General features: G+C 38.9%; 1 pseudogene; it reads right to left on the minus strand.

The window, feature by feature from the left end:
- Positions 1–18132: 18132 nt before the first annotated feature.
- On the minus strand, positions 18133–19062 carry LOC132652776 (olfactory receptor 4P4-like; annotated as a pseudogene).
- Between the last annotated feature and the right edge of the window lie 123 nt (positions 19063–19185).

The following is a 19185-nucleotide window of genomic DNA, read 5'->3' on the forward strand; positions in this document are numbered from 1 at the left end:
TGAGACCTAATTGACTAGGATCAGAAGGAAGGAAAAAAAGTCCTCCCCTCAGTGGACTTGGGGAGGGGCATGCATGCAGAGGGTGGAAGAAGGGAGGGATTAGGATGGGAGGAGGGAAAGGACAACAGGGGGCATACAAAGTGAATAAAGTGTAATTAATAAAGAAAAAAATTAAAAAAAAAATAAAATAAAACTGGCATTCTTCAAAATATTTTAATGTGTTTACCATTACTCAGAATTAAAGATCCCATGCTCTGTACAGCATTGTAAAACATGAGATGTTGACTTCCATAAGAATGGCTACGTTAGCATTAAAAACTGAGATACGAATCTTTGATTTTTAGGGCATACAAAGAGAATATTAAATTTGCCTGTTCTATGAGATTTTGTTTGTTTTGGTTTGGGATTTTTGTTGTTGTTTTGGTTTGGCTTTTATTTCTTATTATTTCTTTTATTTTAGTTATGTCTGTAAACCATAGTTCTGCCTGTACCTTTTCAAAAGTTACAATAAATACAATTCTTCAGGTTTTCAACAGGCATTAAAATGTTCTTCAATGTCCTTAAGACAAACAGCACCATAATACAGTGTATCTTCTAGAAACAACTGTACTTACCTTAACCTTTCAAACAAAATGGAGCCACTTTAGGTTGACTATGTTGGTCAGAAAAATGGTAAAACACACACAATGTAGGTGTTGGAGGTGATGGAGATCTTAATAATAGCAAACCAGAAAAGGCAGAGTTCAGAGGAGGGTGAAAATGAGTATCTGGTGGCTCTTTTCAAGAACTGCTGGTGGGAAGAATCTTCTTCTTCTCCAGGATGTTATCTTAAAGAATCGCCTGCTCTGAATTCATTGAAACTAGCTTTGTTACTGTTATTTATAGCTTACCATATTCTGGGAATACTAACCAGTTGCCCCAATTTCTTTAGCCTGCAAGAGCTTAAATTAAAGCATTAAGCCCTTCCCAAGCCTCTCAGACTATGTAACTTAATCTCATGATTAATGCTATCTCAACCAAAAGAACACTGGAAAATTGCCTGAGCAGAGAAACAGAAACTCACTCAATTTAATACCAGTAAGGTCTACTCTCCATATCTAGTTTCATCAATTGTCAGGAAGTTAGTATGTAATCACTCTTTCTGAGTCTTACTAGACAGAAAGCAGGTACATTGTGAAGGCCTTAAGGCTGGTAAGATAATAGCTAACATTTGTGAAGAAGTACCTACTTGGTGAGATATCAGCAACACCTCATACAAGTGATTTTTCCTTCAACTTTTTACATATATTTTACACATCCTCAGTGTCATGGTTGGCCTGAATTTTATATGGGAAGTAGTTTGTCAAGTTCTTAAAGTAAATCTCAGATGCCAGTAAAAGATATGTAACATCATTTTAGAAGTATGTAAAGAGTATATACTGTAATATATACTAATCTGAACAAGTATTGCTCTTACTCATAAAAAAGCCAACACTTCACACAAGCTTTGTCAAGATCATTATTCCCGTTTACCCTTTCTCCAAGTTTTACCTAGACATAAAATCTTTTAAGGGTTGGGTGCACATAGATAGTTTTTGCTTAGCTTAATCTTATTTAGCCACTTCGCACGATAATATTTAGATAATGTTTCCATAGTTTGGCACCACCTGAAATAATAATAAACTTTAATATATTAAATGCATCCTTTTCTTCCCACACAATAATGATGGCCATTTACATATCCATTTCTTTTTTAAATTTTTTATTTAACTTTTATTAATTACACTTTATTTATTTTGTATCCCCCCATAAGCCCCTCCCTCTTCCCCTGCCAATCCCCCCATACCTCCCCTTCTTCATGCATGTCCCTCCCGAAGTCCACTGATAGGGGAGGTCCTCCTCTCCTTTCTGATCTTACTCTATCAGTTCTCATCAGAAATGGCTGCATTGTCATCTTCTGTGGCCCGGTAAGGCTGCTCCCCCCTCAGGGGGGTGATCAAAGAGCAGGCCAATCAGATTATGTCAGAGGCAGTCCCTCTTCCCATTACTATGTAACCCACTTGTACACTGAACTGCCATGTGCTACATCTGTGCAGGAGTTCTAGGTTACCTCCATGAATAGTCCTTGGTTGGAGTATGAGTCTCTGGGAAGTTCCCTGTGTTCAAACTTTCTTCTTCTGTTGCTCTCCTTATGGAGTTCCTGTCCTCTCCAGCTCTTATTATTTCCCACTTCTTACATAAAATTCCATTCACTCTGCCCGAGACAGTTGGCCATCAGGCTCAGCATCTCCTTTGATAGTCTGCAGGGCAGAGCCTTTCAGAGGCCCTCTGTGGCAGGTTCCTAGGTTGTTTCCTGTTTTCTTCTTCTTCTAATGTCCATCATCTTTGCCTTTCAGGATGGGATTGAGCATTTTAGTTAGGGTCCTCTCTTTTGCTTAGTTTGTTTAGATGTAGAGATTTTAGTGGGTTTATCCTATTTTGTATGTTTATATGAGTGAGTATATACTGTGTGTGTCTTTTTGCATTTGGGACAACTCACTCAGGATGATCCCTTCCAGGTCCCACCATTTACCTGCAAATTTCATGATTTCCTTATTTTTCATTGCTGAGTAATACTCCATTGTATAGATGTACCACAATTTCTGCATCCATTCTTCAGTTGAGGGGCATCTAGGCTGTTTGCAGTTTCTGGCTATTACAAATAAAGATGCTACAAACATGGTTGAGCAAATGTCCTTGTTGTGTACTTGAGCCTCTTTTGGATATATGCATAGGAGTGGTATGGCTGGATCTTGAGGAAGCGCTATTCCTAGTTGTCTGAGAAAGCGCCAGATTGATTTCCAGAGTGGTTGTACAAGTTTACAATCCCACCAACAGTGGAGAAGGGTTCCCTTTTCCCCACAACCTCTCCAGCATGTGTTGTCACTTGAGTTTTTGGTCTTGGCCATTCTGATGGGTGTAAGGTGAAATCTCAGGTTTGTTTTGATTTGCATTTCCCTGATGGTTAATGAGGTTGAGAATTTCTTTAAGTGCTTCTCTGCCATTGGATATTTCTCTACAGAGAGTTCTCTGTTTAGCTCTGTTCCCCATTTTTTAAGTGGATTACTTGGTTTGCTGCTTTTCAGCTTCTTTAGTTCTTTATATATACTAGATATGAGTCCTCTGTCAGATAAAGAGTTGGTGAAGATTCTTTCCCAATCTGTAGGCAGTCGTTTTGTTTTCATGATTGTGTCCTTTGCTTTACAGAAGCTTTTCAGTTTCATGAGGTCCCATTTATTGATTGTTGCTCTTAGAGCCTGTGCTGTTGGTGTTCTGTTCAGGAAGTAGTCTCCTGTACCAATGAGTTCTAGGGTATTCCCCACTTTTTTTTTTCTAGACGATTTAATGTGTCTGGTTTTATGTTGAGATCTTTGATCCACTTGGACTTCAGTTTTGTGCAGGGTGATAAGTATGGATCTATTTGCATTTTTCTACATGTAGACATTCAGTTGGACCAGCACCATTTGTTGAAGATGCTATCTTTTTTCAAATGTATGGTTTTGGTATCTTTGTCAAAACTCAGGTGTCCACAAGTGTGTGAGTTAATTTCTGGGACTTCTGTTCGGTTCCATTGATCCACCATTCTGTTTCTCTGCCAGTACCATGTAGTTTTTATAACTGTTGCTCTATAGTACAGCTTCAGATCAAGGATGGAGATACCTCCAGAAGTTCTTTTATTGTAGAGGATTGTTTTAGCAATTCTGGGTTTCTTGTTATTCCATATGAAGTTGAGAATTTTTCTTTCCATGTCTGTAAAGAATTGTGTTGGCAATTTGATGGGAATTGCATTAAATCTGTAGATTGCTTTTGGTAAGATGGCCATTTTTACTATGTTAATGCTGCCAAGCCATGAGAATGGGAGATCTTTCCATCTTCTCATATCTTCTTCTAATTCTTTCTTCAGAGACTTGAAATTTTTTTCATACAAGTCTTTGACTTGCTTGGTTAGGGTTACACCAAGGTACTTTAAGTCATTTGTGGCTATTGTGAAGGGTGTTGTTTCCCTAATTTCTTTCTCAGCCCTTTTGTCTTTTGTACACAGGAGTGGTACTGATTTTTTTGAGTTAATTTTGTATCCTGCCACTTTGCTGAAGGTGTTTATCAGCTGTATGAGTTCCCTGGTAGAGTTTTTGGGGTCACTCATGTATACTATCATATCATCTGCAAATAGTGTTAATTTGACTTCTTCCTTTCCAATCTGTATCCCCTTGATCTCCTTCAACTGTCTTATTGCTCTAGCAAGGACTTCCAGCACTATGTTGAAGAGATATGGAGAGAGTGGGCAGCCTTTTCTTGTCCCTGATTTCAGTGGGATCGTTTTAAGTTTCTCTCCCTTCAGTTTGATGTTGGCTATAGGTTTGCTGTATATTGCTTTTACTATGTTTAGATATGTGCTTGTATCCCTGATCTCTCCAATACTTTAAACATGAATGGATGTTGGATTTTGTCAAATGCTTTTTCAGCATCTAGGGAGATTATCATGTGTTTTTTTTTTCTTTCAGTTTGTTAATATGGTGGATCACATTGATGGATTTCTGTATATTGAACCACCCGTGCATACCTGGGATGAAGCCTACTTGGTCATGGTGGATAATATCTTTGATGTGTTCTTCTATTCGGTTTGCAAGTATTTTGTTAAGTATTTTTGCATCAATATTCATAAGGGAGATTGGCCGGAAATTCTCTTTTTTTGTTGAGTCTTTGTGAGGTTTAGGTACCAAGGTGACTGTAGCTTCTTATAATGAATTTGGTAATGTTCCTTCTCTTCCTATTCTGTGGAATAGTTTGAAGAGAATTGGAGTTAGCTCTTCTTTGAAGGTCTGGTAGAATTCAGCGCTGAAGCCATCTGGTCCTGGGCTTCTTTTGGATGGGAGACTTTTGATGACTGCTTCTATTTCTTTGGGGGATATAGGTCTATTTAGTTGATTTACCTGGTCCTGATTCAGCTTTGGTAAGTCAGATCGATCAAGAAAATTGTCCATTTCATTTAGATTTTCAAATTTTGTGGCATATATACTTTTGAAGTAAGTCCTAATGATTGTTTGGATTTCCTCAGTGTCTGTAGTTATATCCCGCTTTTCATTTCTGATTTTGTTGATTTGGGTGGTGTCTCTCTGCCTTTTAGTTAGCTTGGCTAAGGGTTTGTCGATCTTGTTGATTTTCTCAAAGAACCAGCTCTTGGTTTCATTGATTCTTTGAATTGTTTTATTTGTTTCCAATTGATTGATTTCAGCCCTGAGTTTGATTATTTCCAGCCGTCTACTCCTTCTTGGTGTGTCTGCTTCTTGTTTTTCTAGGGTTTTTAAGTGAGCCATTAAGGTGCTTGAATGAGCTGTCTCGAATTTCTTCTTGCAGGCACTTAGTGCTATGAACTTTCCTCTTAGCACTGCTTTCATTGTTTCCTACAAGTTTGGGTATGTTGTGTCTTCATTTTCTTTCTTTCTTTCTTTCTTTTTTTTTTGAGGGCCCAAATCAGAATTCAATCTGATTTGAATTAAGGGTTGGCACCTTAATCTATGACTTCTATCCTCAAGAGTTATGAGAAATAAATTTTTGTTCTTAACAAGCCATTTAGTCTGTAGTAACTTTTTTTTAAATTTTACTTATTTATCAGTTACATTTTATTAACTCTGTTTCCCAGCCATGTCCAGATCCCTCATTCCCTCCCAGTCCCTCCCTCCCTCCCTCCCTCCCTCCCTCCCTCCCTCCCTCCCTCCCTCCCTCATCTCCACCATGCCCCTTTCCAAGTCCACTGATGGGGGGGACCTCCTCGTCATTCATCTGATCCTGTTTTATCAGGTATCTTCAGGATTGGCTGCAAAGCCCTCCTCTGTGGCCTATCAGGACTGTGTCTTCATTTTCTTTGAGTTCTAGGAAGACTTTAATTTCTTTCTTTATTTCTTCCCTGACCCAGCTGTCATTCAGTAACAAGTTTTTCATTTTTCATGTCTGTGTAGGCTTTTTGCAATTTCTGTTGTTGTTGAAGTCCAGCTTTATTCCATGGTGATCAGACAAGATACAAGGGATTATTTCAATCTTCTTGTATCTGTTTGGGCTTGCTTTGTGACCAACTATATGGTCTATTTTGGAGAAGGTTTCTTGAGGTGCTGAGAAGAAGGTAAATTCTTTTGTGTTTGGGTGTAAAATTCTGTAAATATCTGTGAGGTCCATTTGATTCATGACCTTTGTCAGAGACATTATTTCTTTGTTTAATTTCTGTTTTGTTGACCTGTCCTTTGTTGAGAGTGGGGTGTTGACGTCTCCCACTATTAATGTGTGGGGATCTATGTGTGGTTTTAATTTTATCAATGTTTCTTTTACAAATGTGGGTGCTCTTGTATTTGGGGCATAGACGTTCAGGATTGTGATGTCTTCCTGGTGGAATTTTCCCTTGATGAGTATGAAGTGTCCTTCCCCATCTCTTTTGATTAATTTTGGTTGAATGTCTATTTTATCAGATATTAGAATGTCTACTCCTGGTTGCTTCTTGTGTCCATTTGCTTGGGAAGTCGTCTTCCAACACTTTACCCTCAGGTAATGTCTAGCTTTGTGTCTTAGGTGTGTTTCTTGTATGCAACAGATTGCTGGGTTTTGTTTATGTATCCATTCTGTTAGTCTGTGTCTTTTTACTGGACAGTTTTGTCCATTTTTGTTGAGAGATATTAATGATCAGTGGCTGTTAGATCCTTTGATTTTGATGTTGGCTGTGGTCATACTGTTGTGTGCTTGGTTGCTTTTTGTTTTACTGTAGTAAGTTTAATTGTTCCCTGTGTTTTCTAGAAAGAAGCTAATTTTCTTGGGTTGTATTTTCTCTTCCAGTTTCTTCTGTAATGCTGGATTTGTGTGTAGGTATTGTTGAAATTTGTTTTCATCTTTGAACATCTTGTTTTCTCTGTCTATGATGACTGAGAGTTTTGCAGGGTATAGTAGCCTGGGCTGACATCTGTGTTCTCTTAAGGTCTGCATGATATCTGTCCAGGCCTTTCTGGCTTTCCTAGTCTCTGTTGAAAATTCAGGTGTGATTCTATTAGGTTTGCCATTATATGTTACTTGGCCTTTTTCCCTTGCAGCTTTTAGTATTTTTTCTTTTTTCTGTATACTTACTGTTTTGATTATTATGTGGCAGGAGGATTTTGTTTTCTGGTTAAATTTGTTGGGTGTTCCGTAGGCCTCATGTATTCTTATTGCCTTCTCCTTTAACTTAGGGAAATTTTCTTCAATGATTTTGTTGAAAATATTTTCTGAGCCTTGGAGAAGGGAGTCTTCTTTTTCCTCTATACATATTATTCTTAGGTTTTATCTTTTCATATTGTCTTGGATTTCTTGGATGGTCTGTGTTAGGAATTTTTTAGATTCAACATTTTCTTTGACAGATACATCAATTTCTTCCATTGTATTTTTTACACCTGAGATTCTTTCTTCCATCTCTTGTAGTCTGTAGTTGTAAGTTGGTTATGCTTACCTCTGTAGTTCCTGTTTTCTTCCCTAAATTCTTCCTCTCCATTATTTCCTCCATTTGTGTTTTCTTTAATTTCTCCAGTTCTATCCTCAAATCTTGAGTTGTTTTGTTTACTTCCTTCACCTGTCTGATTGTATTTTCCTGTTTTTCTTTTATGTCCTTCAACCCTGTTTCTTTTATTTCTTTCCGTGATTTAATTATTTCTTCTCTGAAGGCCACAAACTGTTTGGCTGCATCTTCCTGTATTTCTTCACAGATGGCCATAATCTGCTTGTCTTTAACTTCATCCATTTCTTTATGGATAGCCATGATCTGCTTGGTTTTATCTTCCTCTAATTCTTTACATATTCTATTTGTTTCCTCTATTATTCTCTTCATCAGCATAGATGTAAGGTCATCTTCTTGATTTTCTATTATGCTGGGTTGTCCAGGGCTGCTTGCCCCTGGATGGCTGGGTTGTGGAGATGCCATATTGCTCTGTCTTTTGTTGGTTGAGCTTTACGCTGACCTCTACCCATTGGGCTGTTTTAGGTATTGGCTGTTAATTTCTGTGCTTCCTGGAGTCCTGTGGTAGGGAGAATCCCCTTGGCAGAAGATGATTTTTCCGGAAGGAGTCCTCCTCTGCTTTTGGGGTATGGTCACTGTATGGCCAGTGTTTCTCAGGAATTGCCACTGCTCACCTCAGGTGTATAGACCTGAGTAGTAGCTGTGGTCTTTGTTAGGCAGAGGAGCCTCTCCTCTTACCCATAAAAGTTCTCAAGACAGCTGCCCCATTGCTGGATTTCTTGTTCTGAATTTAGTGAGCTGCTGCTGTTGTTACAGTGTACCAGGTACAGTCCTCTTGAAGAACCTGCTGATTCCCTAGCTTTGGGTTTTCTCCCAACAGGGAAACTCAGTCTGGTATCCTGGGGCACACAGTTCTGTCCGGGAAAGTGAGAGGAGCGCCCAGCAAGTCTCTGGGCCAGAGGCTGAGTGCTCTGCTCTGGGCCTAGAGAATGTGCCCATAGGTTGAGATGGCGCCTGGGGGTCCTGCTCTGGTCTGGAGGCTGTGCACTCCTTTCTAGGCTGGCAACTGAGGGCTCCATTCTGAACTGGAGACTGGGCACCTCCCTCTGGGCTGGAAGCTGTGTGTCCCTGTCTGGAATGGCAGCTGTGGGCCCCGCTTTGGCCCAGAGGTTCTATGCTCTGGTCTGGGTTGGCAGTGTATGTCCCTTCTGGGCCAGAGGCTGTGCATGCCTCTCTGGGCTGGCAACTTCGGGCTCTGCTCTGGGTCGGATGGACGCTTGGTGCCTCACTCTGGCCAGAGGCTGTGTGTCCTGGTCCTGGATGGCGGCTGGGGCTGCAGGAGGCTGTGTGCGCCGAGCTCAGCGGTGGGTGAGCTCCCCGGTCTACAGGACCTTTTCCAGGTATTGACTGGGTGACCTGAGGTCGGTCCCAATTAATTTGCACACCATAGGCTTTCCTCTCACCTGGCAATCATGAACACTGGTGTTTTAGGTCCCTGGGTTCAGTCTCCTGGTCACTGTGCCAACACTGCTGTCCTGTTCCTCAGACAATGTCCTCCTGGAGCCGCCATCTTTACATATCCATTTCTTAAAAGGAATTCATTGATCTCTGAGAATTGATTTACTCCAAAGATAGCATTTCATATTTATCATAGCAGTAAATCTTTAAAAGTATAGTAGGCTATTAAATTTATACTCTTTATCCAATGGCTAGTAGAGTATTCTAATCATATACTCACATAAGTATATGTATCAAATACATTTATCAAATCTGTAATGATGTATCTTTTAACTCACAAATAATGTAAAAATTATTTCACATTATTTGAAATAATTTTCACCAGCTACATAAGTTGCATCTGTCCAGAACCTTTTGAAAGCAGCTTTCCCACAGGGTACTGAAAGAAAAAAAAATATTTCTTTCCTCCAGAGGGACTATGTTCACACATAATGGTACAAGACACTGATGTTGTGGGCAGCATTATCACCTAGAGTTTCCCTTCTTCAGCTAATCAAAAATATTTCAGAGGCTATGATCCATCTAATTTGAGGTCTCTGATTAGACTATAACAATATTAAATGAATCATCCTTGAATTCAGTAACAGAATTAGGTTGTTGTCATTTGTATCAAAGCTGCCAGAGGATAGAAATAAATGTATAGAAATATAATTAATAAAAGAGATTTCGGATCATGAATCCCTGCTTCAATAAACTACTGTAAACTAGCTATGCTATGCTAAGGAAGGGAGCAGGCAGGGAAGAAGATATTGTAATTCCCATAGAGAACTTGCAAGGTGTTTGTAAATATTACTAGGGAGGGAAGTGTTGAATGATGAAACCAGAAGTCTGTTCTAAGAACTATAGAAGATTCCTTTCAAGATTTCAAAATTGTTAATTTTGCTGAGGATTGGAATAAATACCGAGCTCTGAATCCCACATTAAGAAAAAATTATTTCCATTTTTTTTACTAAAATGTCATTGAAAACAGATGGTCCCTTCCTTTTTCAAGGTTAATTAGTCTTAGATTCTTAGAATTATTTTTTAATATTTATGTTAAAGTAGATCTATCAAAAATGACAATAAATCAAGTTTGGATCATCCTGCAAACATTCTAACTAATAGACTCACGGTTTATGCATAGAGATCCTGTAAGTTGCACGGAAGGTGGGAATGTCATGGGTATTGCAAGGGAGTTACAAAGTCATTACATCCACTATAAAATCATTCACTCTTCCCACCCCTATCTTACTCAGTATACATCCTGACCTTAAAAGGAGAGTCCCTACCCTACCCTAACATTGTTTCTTCTCAGCTAACCTTCCCATTTTGACTGTCTGCCTAAGCTCTGATTCTAGTACCCCAGACTTCAGTAGAATTCAGTATGAATAAGCCAATAAAAAGAAATTGAAGTGTGTGGAAACTTACAAGCAAGGAAATAACATTTAAGCTAACCTGGGACTTAAAGCATTAAAGAGAAATGACATTCCATCAGAAATGTTTTTGCTGTCACAATAATTGATGAATGCTGCATTTAGAAGCAGGAAAGAGACATCCTGCAGCTTTTGAGACAGTCACAAATAATTCTGAATTAGCCTCTTTCTGTCTGACCTTGTAATGTCCTACTGGATTCTTTCCAGAATATACAGCTTATCAGCATGAGTATCACACTTTTTGCATCCTCTTTTTACACTGACCATCTATGATTTGTCAGGGTCATGTTAAAATTTTTAGGAAGGACATTTCATACTCTTATTTCAAACCAGTAAGTCTGGTCTATGTTTTTTTTAATAATTATTTTTTTTCTTTTTTAAATAATTATTACTTACAATCTATTCAATTTGTATCCTGACTGTAGCCCCCTCCATCGTCTCTTCCCATCCCAACCTCCCTACCTCCTCTCACTATATGCCCTTCCTCTAGTCCACATAGAGGGGAGGTCCTTCTCTTTTGTTTGATCCTAGACTATCAGGTCTCATCAGGACTGGTTGCATTGTCTTCCTCTGTTTCCTGACAAGACTGCAACTCTCATGGGGAGATGATCAGAGAACCTGTCACTGAGTTCATGCCAGAGAAAACCCCTGCTCCTCTTACTAAGGACCCCACTTGGAACTGGGTGGATGGGCTACATCTGAGCCTAAGATTTATGTCCTCTCCATGCATTGCCCTTGGTTAAAGTATTGATCTCTGGAGGCCCCCAGAGCTCATTCTTTGGCTCTGTCAGTCTTCTTTTGGAGCCCCTGTCCCCTCCAAGTCTTTCTATCTTCCCCTTCTTTCCTAAGACTCTGCACACTCTGCCCAAAGTGTGACTATGAGTCTCAGCTTCTGCTTCGATACATTGTTCAGTAGTCTTTCAGAGGCCATCTATGGTAGGCTCCTGTCCTGTTCACTGTCTTCTGCTTCCAATGTCTACAGCATTTGTCCTTCTGAACAAGGATTGAGACTTTTCCTTAGGGTCTTCCTTGTTGTTTCACTTCTTTAGGAGCATAGGTTTTTATATGTTTATCCTATATTATATGGATAAATGCCATATAATATACCATGTGTGTCTTTCTTCTTCTGGGTTACCTCACACAAGATGATCTTTTCTAGTTCCCACCACTTGCCTGGAAATTTCATGATTTCCTTGTTTTTAATAGCTGAGTTGTATTCCATTCTGTAATGTATCAAATTGTGTATATTTAAATTGCGTAAATATATCACAATTTCTTTATCCATTTCTCTGTTAAGGGACATTTAGGTTGTTTCCATTTCTGGCTGTTATGAACAGAGTTGCTACAAACATGGTTGAGCAAATGTCCTTGTTGTACAGTTGAGCATATTTTGGATATATGCCTAGTAGTGCTATAGCTGCATCTTCGTATGACTCTTTGGTATGCTTGGTATGACCAAGCATTTGAAAGACCCATATGAAAATAACTTCAAGTTTCTGAAGAAAGAAATTGAAGAAGTTATCAGAAGATGGAAAGATCTCCCATGCTCATGGATCGGTAGGATTTACATACTGAAAATGGCCATCCTACCAATCAGCAGATTCAATGCATTTCCCTTCAAAACACCAACACAATTCTTTACAGAACTTGAAAGAACAGTTCTCAATTTCATATGGAAAAACAAAAAGCCCAGAATTGCTAAAGCAATCCTGTACAGTAACAAATCTTCTGGAAGTATCTCCACCCCTGATCTCAAGCTATAGAGCAACAGTAATAAAAACTGCATGATCCTATCATAGAAACAGAATGGTGGATCACTGGAATCAAGGAGAAGCCTAGAAATAAACCCACATACCTACAGATACCTAATTTTTGAAAAAGAAGCCAAAACAATACAATGGAAAAAAAGTAGCATATTCAACAAATGGTTCTGGTCTAACCAGTTATCTACATGTAGAAAAATGTGTGTAGATACATATTTATCACCCTGAACTAAAACTAAAGTCTAAGTGGATCAAAGACCTCAACATAAAACCAGAAACACTAAACCTGTTAGAAGAAAAAGTGGGAAAGAGCCTGGAATTCAGTGGCACAGGAGACAACTTCCTGAACAGAACACCAACAGCACAGGTTCTAAGAGCAGCAATCAATAAATGGGACCTCATGAAACTGAGAATCTTCTGCAAAGCAAAACTTTCATCAAAATAAAACAACAGCCTATAGACTGAGAAAGGATTTTCACCAACCCTATATCTGACAGAGGGCTAATATCTAGAATATGTAGAGAACTCAAGAAGTTAAACACCAACAAACCAAGTTATCCAATTAAAAAATGGGGTACAGAGTTAAACAAAACTCTCAATAGAGGAACATCAAATGGTAGAAAAACGCTGATAGAAATGTTCAATGTACTTATTTATTGGGGAGATGCAAAGCAAAACAACCCTGAGATTTCACCTTATACCCATCACAACACATGCTGGAGAGGATATAGAGAAAAGGTAACCCTCCTCCACTGCTGGTGGGAATGTAAATTTGTACAACCACTTTGGAAATCAATCTGGTGCTTCTTCAGAAAATTGGGAATAGTGCTACTTCAAGATCCAGTTATACCACTCCTAGACATATATCCAAAATATGCTCTACTATACAACAAGGACATTTGCTCAGCCATGTTCACAGCAGCTCTATTTGTGATACAATTCTTAGATAAAATAATTTTAAAATGACTAGAAAACTTGAGGTGAATTGAGTCAGAACTTGGTAGAGGAAAAGAATAGAGTAGGCAAGCTATAGATAGTTGAAATTTCTTGTAGAGTGAACAAGTATCGACAACTATGCTTTCTAAGTTCCATATCAAGAAAGCAGACAGACTCAATGACAATCTTTAAATGGTCACGTGGTCAGTGGCGGTGTCTTCTGAGAGGTTGCCTCGCATGCAAGGGAGCACAGTTTAAGATCTGGACCTTTGTCTGTAACAGGGAGCTGGAAAGAGAAGAAAAAGAAAGGGGTTCTGGGTGGGAAGGCAGAAAGCAGGCCAACTTAGCAGTGAGGGTCTGTAACCAACTCCATTAGTCAGAAGGTCTGGCATAAATAAATGGCTACCTCTTCCAGGAGACAGACCTCCATCTTAACATGTTTTCATGTAGATCACGCTTCCTTTTTCCTTCTGGAGTCTTGTTCTGCAGAGGTTCTAAAGACAGATTTTCTTCCTCTCATAAGTCTTCAGACCCAGCTGGCCTGCTGATGCTCCCTGGTGTCCTTGTCAATGGCTATTATCAACTGAATGATCCGACTGCAAAGAGATTACTGGGGATTTACCATGATATTTCAAAATATGAGGAGCAAGTTTGTTGCTTTCTTCTTCTATAAAATGAAGGAGTTAACAAGGACACATGGAATTGCCCCCAAAGTCATTACTAAGTTGGTGTCTGGCCTCAATAACTTTCAATCCTACTAATTATTTTTTAAAAAATATTTTAAATTAATTTTATTTATATATTTATTTATTACAATTTATTTATTTTGTATCCACCTGAAGCCTGCTCTCTTGTCTCCTTCTGGTCCCACTCACCCACCCTTTTCTCCCCCAAGCCCTTTCCTTAATCCCCTGATAAGGGAGGTCTTCATCCCCTTCTATCTGACCTTAGCTATCAGGTCTCATCAATGCTTGCTGTATCATCTTTCTCTGTGGCCTGGCAAGGCTGAACACCACAGTGGGAGGTAATCAAAGAGGTTGCCACTGAGTTCATGTCAGAGTCAGCCCCTGTTCCCCTTACTTGCAAACCCACTTGGAAACTGAGCAGCCAATGGGCTTCCTTTGAACAGGGGGTCTAGGTCCTTTCCATGCATGGTCCTTAGTTGGAGTATAGGTCTCTACAGCCCTCCTGGGCCTAGGTGTTTGGGCTCTGTTGTTCTCCTTGTTGAGTTCATGTTCCCTCCAGTTCTTCCTCTTCTTCCATAAGGATTCCGGCACTCTGCCCACAGTTTGTCTATGAGTCTCAGTATCTCCTTTGATATCTTGGTGGGTAGAGTTTTTGGAGGTCCTCTGTGGAAGGCTCTGTTCTGTTCTTTGTTTTCTCCTACTTCCAATATCTATCCTGTTTGCCCTTCTGATCAGTACTGGTTTCAATGTCCTCCTCTGTGGCCTAGCTAGGCTGCTCCTCCCAGAGGGGGTGGAGAGGTCAAAGAGCTAGCCACTGAGTTCATGTCAGACACAATCCCTGTTCCCCTAACTAGGGAAACCCACTTAGATACTTAGCTGCAATGGGCTACATCTGGGTAGGGGTTCTAGATTATATCTATGTTTGGTCCTTGGTTGGATAATCAGTCTCAGACAAACCCCTGTGCCCAGATATATTTGGTCTTTGTGGAACTCTTGTCCTCTCCAGGTCTTACTATCTCCCTGTTCTTTTTTAAGATTCCCTGCACTCTTCCCAAAGTTTGTTTATATGAATCTCAGTATCTACTAGTATGGAGTTGTAATAGGTCCTAGCAAGGAGTCAACTTCTATTGTTGTGTTGAATGAGTATGGTATATGTTAAATGTCTTCTTAAGTTCTGTTTTTATGTCAATCATACTGTTGTCATCAATTTTGTTCATGGAAAAATGTATTTAGATAATTGGAGGCAGGCAATTACAATATGGAATCAGAACTGATTAAAAAAAAAAAGACTAAAATAGATGAATCTTGCTCTGGCCCTAAGCTAAGTGTTCAGAAATGGTTCATACAGATATCAACTTTTTTGATACACTGCTAGGTAGAGTCTTTCAGGGGCCCTCTGCAGTAGGCCCATATCCTGTAACTTTTTTTCTCCTACGTCCAATGCACATCCCATTTGTCTTTTTAAGTGAGGATTGATCATCTTACCCCAGGTCCTCTTTCTTGTTTATCTTCTTTAGGTGTAAAGATTTTATTATGTTTATCATAGCTTATAGGACTATATGAGTGACTATATATCATGTGTGTCTTTCTCCTTCTGGGATACCTCACTCAAAATGATCTTTTCTAGATCCGACCATTTGCCTGCAAATTTCATGATTTCCTCGTTTTTGATTGCTAAGTAGTAGTCCATTGTGTAAAAATACCACAAGTTCTGTATCCATTCCTCCGTTGAGGGACATCTGGGTTGTTTCCAGGTTCTGGCTATTACAAATAAAGCTGCTACAAACATGATTGAGCAAATGTCCTTGTTGTGTACAGATACAAAGACTCATAACCAAACCTTTGGCAGAGTACAGGGAATCATAAGAAAGAAGGGGAGTTTGTATGATGTGGAAAGGATAGGAGCTCGACAAGGACCAAATATATCTGGGCACAGGGTCTTTTCTGAGACTGACACTCCACCAAGGACCATGTATGGATATAACCTAGAACCTCTGCTTGGATGAAGCCCATAGTAGTTCAGTAACCAATTGTTTTCCCATAGTAAGGAGAACAGGGACTATTTCTGACAGGAACTCAATGGCAGGCTCTTTGACCTCCCCATCCCCCCAAGGGAGGAGCAATCCTGCTAGGCCATAGAGGAGGGCAGCCAGTTCTGAAGATACCTGAAAAAACAGGGTCAGATGAAAGGGAAGGAGGTCCTCCCCAATCAGTGGACTTGGAAAGGGGCAGGGAGGAGAGGAGGGAAGGAGAGAGGGCTTGGGAGGGAATGTGGGAGTGGCATACAGCTGGGATACAGAGTTAATAAAATGTAACTAATAATAAAAAAAATAAAATTAAAAAAAGAAAACCTGGAATAAATTAGTGTAGGTGAACAACATTTTAGGACTCTAACAATTTCTAATAAATTGTGATGCCATAACTTAAAATAAATTAGAAAGTAATTAATGTGAAAATAAATAAATAAATAAATAAATAAATAAATAAATAAAAAACAGATATCAACTTTTCTAGGGCTCAAGGAACATCTTCGAAGAGGTTAAGGAAAAATGTAAGAGCTTTAAGAGTGAGAGGAAAACAGAGTACTGACTAGTAACATTTGGGTCAGTATAGAAGCATTGGTTATCATAAATAGATGTTGCTATGGTGGCACAGAGAATGATTGCCCCGTATTTATGGCAATAAGAGGACAATACTTCCATGGATTTCTGGTACCATTATTATCATTAACAAATAAATCAACATCTCAAAATAAATTTATCAGAAAATAAATTTTATAAAGAATACAAAAACGTAGAAAAGGAATTCCAGTTCAATAACATTTTTATTCAATATTATAACATCATATCCCCCAGATTTTATATCTGAGAAAGGAAAACAAATCATTGCATGATGTCTTTTTTCTTGTGCTTTGTCTTTCGGATAGTATAGACTCTTCTTGTGACTCCTTCTCTAAATCATCAAATGTCCCAAGTAGGAAAGGCATGTGCAGATTCATCATTCAAGCACACATCTACACATTCTTCTTTATCACTCAAAATCCCAGTGTTCCAAGGAAAAATGTCACACTGTGTCAAGCAAAAATCATATGCATAAATAATGCAGAGCTAATTTAATTTTGGAAGGGGAAAATATTCCTCTTTAATATTGTAGACTTTTGAACAGTTACGTATTTGAAGGAATGATTTAGATGAATGACAAACTGTGTTGACTTAATTATTCTCTCCTTTCCCATTTCCTATATGACTCTAAGAGAAGAATATTTCAGTGAGGGAATCATGTACAGAGTGAATTCCCTGAGTAGAGGGAAATTTCTAAACAAAGGAAATTAAAACACTGAATTGAGATAGAGAATGCTTAGTGGCAATACTATATAAGTCACAGGAAAAGCTGGAAGTACAGTTGCAATTTCAGTGCAGAAAAAAAGTGAGTTTTTGAAAGGAAATGTGAAAAGGCAGGATTCCATTTTCTCTTTGATAAGTAAATGGAGATATTTGCTGATGGTTTTCATTTTTTCTAAAAATTATTTCTCATATATAACTTTAAATGACATTAGACTATAATTTGAAATTAGAAGCAAAGTACATATAATGATAAAAAAGTTGTGGTTGTAACTCAGTGATAATATTGCATGTTGAGAATATGTAAAATCTCTGTTAAATATTACATCGTTTTACATGCACCATAAAAATGTACTCATGTGACTAATGCAAACTGTAACCAGGAAGATTTACACTGGCAGTTGTGCTCTCTGAATTTCCCAAATTCCAAAGCCTGTAAGCATAACTCCATACATATTCAAGCATAGTGGGTTTGGAGATTATAGAGTTAAACTTAAACCTGCTCTGAGAGGGGTGCCAAGGGGAAGAGAGGAAAATATGGGAGCTTAATGTGCTTAAAGTATATTATGTATATGTATGAAAATGCCCTTATGTAATCCAGTATTTTATAATGAATATAAGACAAAAGGAAAATTCAATAATAATGAAATAGTAAAGACAAACAAATGAGAAAATTGGATTAAATTTCTACCAATAACAACAGGGTCTCATAGATTTTGGGAGACAGAGGATTGTAGTGGTTAAAGTGGTTGAAGATGTCCGTGGCTGGGAAAGGAACCTAGGGCTTTCTCATTGTACGTGTGTACTCTACCAAGGCCTTTCTTGCAGCCTTCCCACAACCTGCTCACCTGGGATCACCTTGACCCATGTAGAGTCGACACAGCAGCTTCTTTGACTCATAGCTCCCTCCCTCCCAAACAGCTCGAGATTTCTGCCACCTTTCTAAGGAGAGCTGGCCTGGGAACAGAGGGTCAGAAACAAAGATTGCTTCAGTTATCTTAACTCTGAATGTGACATCCGAGACCATACCTTGTGCATGGCGCTTTTCATCTCACTGTTTCTCAGGGTGTAGATGAGGGGATTCAACATGGGAGCAAGCACAGTGTAAAACACAGAAATTTCTTTATCCTTATTCTCACTTCCTGCAGGTAAAACATAGGTATAAATACAGGGCACAAAAAATATAACTACAGCCATTATGTGAGAACTACAGGTTGAGAGAGCTTTCTGTCACCCCTCTGATGATTTTGTCCTCAAATGATACAAAATGAGTATGTAAGAAGCCACTAGTACAAGAAAAATGGCAACAACCACCATCCCAGAGTTGGCAATTACTAAGATACTAATAACACAAATATCTTTACAGACCAGCTTCAAAAGAGGTTTTATATCACACAAGTAGTGATTGATGTGGTTGGGACCACAGAAAGGCAGACTGAGCACCATGAGCAGTAAAGCAATAGAATGCCAGAACCCCACTGCCCAGGCGGTGAAAATCAGCACATCACATCTCCTCCTGTTCATGATAACCATGTAGTGCAGGGGTCTGACAATGGCAACATAGCGGTCCAAGGCCATAGACATCAAGATGAAGATTTCCACACCTGCCAGCAAATGGGCAGTAAAGAGCTGGGTCATGCATTCATTATAGGAAATGTTTTTTCTTGCTGCGGCCAAGTCCCTGATGAGCCTGGGAACCACAGTAGAAGTGTAGCAGAGGTCCATGAGGGAGAGGTGGCATAGAAAGTAATACATTGGTTGTTCTATCAAGTGGCTGCATGTGACGGTGATTAGAATGACAGAGTTCCCCATTAAGACAGCCAGATAACAAAGCAGAAACAGCAGAAAGAACAGCAGTTCTATTTGTCTATTTTCCCAAAGGCCCATAAAAACAAACTCTGTGACATTTTTATGATTTTCCATGAATTCTAGGTGAGTACACATACACAGGTGAGTCTTAGATCATCTGAAATTAAACAAAAAGGTTTTAGTTTTAAAGAAATATTTTTTATTTTTCTAGAAATTGATAAATTTAATAGCAATAGT

This window comes from Meriones unguiculatus, chromosome 3, assembly GCF_030254825.1.
Source record: "Meriones unguiculatus strain TT.TT164.6M chromosome 3, Bangor_MerUng_6.1, whole genome shotgun sequence".
Classification (NCBI taxonomy): Eukaryota; Metazoa; Chordata; class Mammalia; order Rodentia; family Muridae; genus Meriones; species Meriones unguiculatus.